The sequence below is a fragment of the Loxodonta africana genome, chromosome 8, assembly GCF_030014295.1.
Source record: "Loxodonta africana isolate mLoxAfr1 chromosome 8, mLoxAfr1.hap2, whole genome shotgun sequence".
In the NCBI taxonomy this organism is placed as follows: Eukaryota; Metazoa; Chordata; class Mammalia; order Proboscidea; family Elephantidae; genus Loxodonta; species Loxodonta africana.
In genome coordinates this window covers 67,622,781-67,628,780 of record NC_087349.1, presented here as the reverse complement: position 1 = coordinate 67,628,780, position 6,000 = coordinate 67,622,781, and positions in this window count along the sequence as shown.

Below are 6,000 nucleotides of genomic sequence, written 5' to 3'. Positions count from 1 at the left end.
ACATCTACCATGGCCTCCACCAGACTGAGTCCAGTACAACTAGACGGTGCCTGGCTACCACCACTGACTGCTCTGACAGGGATCACAATAGCGGGTCCTGGACAAAGCTGGAGAAAAACATATAACAAAATTCAACCTCACAAAAAAGACCAGACTTACTGGTCTGATACAGACTGGAGAAACCCCAAGAGTATAGCCCCAGATACCCTTTTAACTCAGTACTAAAGTCACTCCTGAGGTTCACCCTTCAACCAAAAATTAGGTCCATAAAACAAAATGAGACTAAATGGGCACACCAGCCCTGGGGCAAGGGCAAGAAGGCAGGAGCAGACAGGAAAGCCGATAATGGGGAACCCAAGGTTGAGAAGTGGAAAACACTGATATGTCATGGGGGTGGCAACCAATGTCACAAAACAATATGTGTATTAATTGTTAAATGAGAAACTAGTTTGCTCTGTAAATCTTCATCTAAAGTACAACAAAAAAAAATAAAAAAAAAAAGATTATGGACTTGGAAACCCTACGGGGCTGTTCTACTCTGTCCTATAGGGTAGCTACAAGTTGGAATTGACTTGACAGCAGTGGGTTTGGTTTTAGTTTGGTTTACTATATAAAAAAAAATAGCAAACATTGTATATCAAACCACTAATTAACAATATTATAAGGTGATTAGCCCTATAGAGAAGTCATTTATGATCCTAAATTAAAATTTGGGCACACAGCAGTTTTTTATCACTTTCTACCCTCCTAAGTCAGTATTATTATTCAAATGCAAAGGCAACTGGATCTTGACGTGTTTTGAAACTTCAGACTCAGGTTAAACTTCACCATTCAGTTCTGCTTCAACTTGTTCTCACTGTGAGTCACTTGACCTCTGAATGCCAGTTTTCCATTTGGTAATTTTTATGAGGATTTGCCCAAGTAGACTAAGTGAGTCTAAGTACAATGACACATAGAATAATGGGCTAATCTGGTAAAGATTATGAAACTTCCAGGTGAAAAAAAAACACCAATTACATAAGGATATGGGAAATAATTGGTCGTGTGTCTAAATTATGATTACTAAAATACAGTTGATTTCACTTATCTGTCCAACTCTTTTTCTGCTTCCACTTCCAAGATGTTGCTATTTTAGAGGATGAAGGCTGATTTGTAGTAGTCAATTTAAGGAACATGATATAAGTGACTGTTACGGATTGAATTGTGTCCCCCCAAAATATGTGTCAACTTGTTTATGCTATGATTTCCAGTACTGTGTGATTGTCCTCCATTTTGTGATTAATGTAATTTTCCTACATGTTATAAATCCCAAACTCTCCCTTTGGTTAATATGGCAAGATTAGATTATGTTAAAGAGGATTAGGGTGAAATGTAACACCCTCACTCTGGTCAAATTCCTGATCCAATGTAAAGTGAGTTTCCATAGGATGTGGCCTGCACTACCTTTTATCTTACAAGAGATAAAAGGGAAGTGGCAGAGAGGAGGGTCCCCATACCACCAAGAAAGAAGCACTTGGAGCAGAGTGTGTCCTTTGGGCCTGGGGTTCCTGCATAGAGAAGCTCCTAGACCAAGGGGAGATTGATGACAAGAACTTTCTCCAGAGCCAACAGAGAGAGAGAGAGAGCCTTGCCCTGTAGCTGGTGCCCTGAATCTGGACTTGTAACCTACTAGACTGTGAGGAAATAAATTTCTCTTTGTTAAAGCCATCCACTTGTGGTATTTCTGTTTCAGCAGCACTAGATAACTAAGACAGTGACATTTTAAAGTAACATGCTGTTAAGTTTCAAGGCTGATAACAAGGTGACTTAAATACTTTCTTCACAAATCGTCTTCTTATACTTCTTTGTAAATATCTGTATCATAGCATGTGTCATATTGTAGTGTGGCTATCTGTTTACTGGTATGTCAGCCAGAATGTGAGATCACTCAGGTAGGCCTTAAACACAGGTTTAGTCATACTTTTTCTTCTACATTTGGCAGACCCTATGTGCTCAGTAAAATTTTGTTGTGGAATGGATGAATTAAAGAATCAATGAATTAATGACATGTTTTAGGTGCTGTTGAGTTGGTTCTGACTCAGTGACCCTATGTACAAGAAATGAAACACTGCCCGGGCCTGAGCCATCCTCACAATCATTGTTATGCTTGAGCCCATTGTTGAAACCACTGTGTCAGTCCATCTCATTGAGGGTCTTCCTCTTGTTCGCTGACCGCCTACTTTACCAAGAATGATGACTAGAGGGAAAAAAAAGAATTGTTGCTTTTTGAGTCTTAGTATCCTCTCTAATAGGATTAAAATCTGTGATTTGACACAAAAATTAAAGATTATCTTCATATCCTGTTTTCTTCATACTGTATCTCCTAACCAGTAAGTGTTCATGATCATCTTAGGAACCACCTGCCTTGCTTTCTATTGTCATAGTCTGTTGACTTAATAACAAGAGACTGAGATGTAATAATTGATATTACTTTCAAATGCCTGAGGTCATTGTAGAGAAAAGGATCTGAGTTTTTCTCCATAACACAAAATAAATTTAAAATCTTTTGCCCACACCTAGGGCTTTGTTCTCCTTTTCTGGCCTGTATTCTTCTTCTAATATAAATGCAAGGCATTTTGCCTAGTGGCATATTTGGAAGTCCAAAGCAATATTCTCTTGAGTAGAAAACCTGTTTTGGGGTTCTTTGCCATTTAGTACAAAGATCAATGACCTGGGAGTCAGGAAAACAGTTCTGTTGCCAGGTCTGTCACTAATTAACTGTGTCATCTTGGTAAATTTTCTTAACCTCTCTGGAACTTTAGTTTCTGGATCTTAAAAACAAGGGATTTAAATAATCTTAAATTCCAGATATCAGTAGTCACATATATTTACGTGAGAAAGGATCCATCATTGTCTTCCACATCCATGAAAGATAAAAGAATACAACTTAAATCAGAGCAGATGTGATTTAGGAAAGATGAAAATAATTTCCAGCTCCAAGGCTTAGAGAATAAACATGGTAACTTCTGCATGCACTCTACCCTTGGAGTAGATGTTAAGGATGCTAAGATGAGTCCAGAGGGAACTGCTGGTCAACTCTTTATTTCCCATACCTTACATATGCGCAAGAAAGTATGAGAAGGTATGAGAGCACACTAACCTGCAGATATAGGTTTGGTTGTGGATATTTCTACATACATAATTATAGGTGCTACATACTCGACGGCACTGGCACATGTATATTAATATAGACAATAAAGCACACAAGTGGCACAGTTAGGGAAACCTCTTAGACATAACCCAAAACTTCAAGGGTAGAAGTTCCTAGACACAAAGATGAAGGACCATAGATTTGGGGGACATTTACGTCAATTGGCACAACATAAATCATAAAGACAACGTTCTGCATACTACTTTGGTGAGTATCATCTGGGGTCTTAAAAGCTTGTGAGTGGTCATCTAAGACACAGCTATTGATCCCTTCCCATCTGGAGCAAAGGAGAGTAAAGATAACCAAAGACTCTAGGGAGCAGTTAGTCCAAAGGACTAGCAGGTCACATGAACCAGCCTACATGACCCTGAGACTAGAAGAACTAGATGGAGCCCAGCTACCACTACTGACCACTCTGACTGGGATCACAACAGAGGGTCCAGGACAGAGCGGGAGAAAATCATAAAACAAAAAATCAAATTCACAAAAAAGACCAGACTTACTGATCTGACAGAGGCTGGAGGAACCTCTGAGGTTGTGGTCCTAAGACACCCTTCTGACCTGAAATTGAGGCCACTCTGAGAAACCACCTTCTAGCCAAATAATAGACAAGCCCATAAAATAAATAATAACACCTGAGAGGACCATGTTCCTTGGAACAATCAATTATATGAGATCAAAAGGACAGCGTTTGCTTAAAAGCAAAGATAAGAAGGCAGAAGAGGTAGAAAATTTGGATGAAAGGCAACTGGGAACCCAGGGCAGAAATGAGGGGAGTGTTGACACATTGAGGTAATGCACCCAATGTCATGGACCACTTTATTACAAACTATTGAGTGGGAAACTAATTTGCTCTGTAGACTTTCACCTAATGCACAATAAAAATTAAAAAAAAAAAAAAAAACCACAGTGATTAAGGTTCTAGGCAGGAATACTAAATTCATTAATTTAGTAACAAATCAAACTCATGGCAACACAAAGTTCACTTTTGTGTTTTACTAATACAGATATATGTGGAGAATGCTAATACTGCTGAACCTAGTCATTTTAGTTGTTAAATGTTCATTCAGTCCTAATTAACCATTAACAGAATTTCTCTTGGGCAATATACATTGCTAGCATTATTAGGTCTAATGCAAAATATGCTTTAGGTGGAGTTCTTCCCTTTAGCAAGGAGATAAAGTTCAGCGATAATCTTGTAGCCTTTCCAGTATTATGTTACACCTTTGGAAAACTTAAAATAGGTAGTACAGTTTTATACATTTAGGTATACAAATCTATTCTCTAATGACTTGTCCATTAACAGTACAACTAAATACAGCAATTTGGAAAACATGGGGCTATGTTAAATCATACAACTCTGCTACTAAAGCAATATAAAGTAGCATGTACCTCCTCCTCTTTTCTAAAGCTGCCAAACGGCAGTGTGCATGTATACGTACGTATGTAGACACACACATACAAGGAACATACTGCACAGCAGATTACTGAAAACTAAGGTAGCTAGGCTAGACTCAGGGTCTTATGAATATTTGTAAACAATGGTTTGCCTAGGAAGAGCTAGATTACTCTCATGGAATGAATTATGTCCTCCAAATATGTGTTTATCAATTGGGCTGGGCCATGATTCCCGGTATTGTGATTTTCCTATATGTTGTAAATCTTGCCTCTAGGATGGGCGGCAGTTGTGTTAATGAGGCAGGACTTAACCTACAGGATTGGATTGTGTCTTGATGCAATCTCTTGAGATATAAAAGATAGAAGCAAACAGAGAGACAGGGAACGTAATACCATCAAGAAAGCCACACATTCTTTGGACCCAGGGTCCCTGAGCCTGAGAAGCTCCTTGACCATGGGAAGATTGAGGACAAGGACCCGCCTCCAGAGCCAGCAGAGAGAGAAAGCCTTCCCCTGGAGCTGACGCCTTGAATTTGGACCTTTAGCCTACTTTACTGTGAGGAAATAAGTTTTTCTTTGTTAAAGCCATCCACTTGTGGCATTTCTGTTACGGCACTAGATGACTAAGACAATTACTAAATCAATTTTTATTTGTATCCTGAAAGTCCCAGGTAGATCTAATAGATGTGTGTTCTGGATGAAACATGCCTGCAAACACAAAGCTTATTAGCCTATAGGCTGCATCTCACTCAGTCTTCACGTATGCCCAAAGTATGATTAAGCAAAGGTAGAAACATTTTTTACATAGCAGGAACAAAGAATTCTATAGATAGAACTTCTGAAGTATATAAAACGTTTGTCATTCAGATTTCGGCCCAAGCGTTACCTTCTCAGAGGTCTACCACCCAGACAACTGCTTTATCATATCACTGTTTTATTTTCCTTATACCACGACTTTCTGAAATATCTTCTTCATTCACCCGTTTTGTTTACTGTCCATCTTCTAGCTTTAGAATTAAAACTGTATGAGAACAGGGATCCTATATGTCTTGTATTTCTAGCAGATGCTTAACAATACTGAATAAATGAATTTCTTAGTGTACATGAGAACAAAATAGACCGAGTCAATCGCTCTCTCTCCATTCACACGCATACATGTGGATTTACCCGCACTTCAGAGTTGTTGTTAGCTGCCATCAGGTAGACCCCCAACTCCTGGTGAGCCCACACACAACAGAATGAACCACTGCCTGGCTCTGCGCCATCCCTGTGATTGGTTGTGTACCAGACCTTTGTGATCCACAGGATTTTTATTTGCTGATTTTTGGAAGTAGATCATCAGGACTTCCTTCCCAGTCCTTGTTAGTCTTGAAGCTCTGCTGAAACCTGCTCGGCATCATACCAACAAGCCA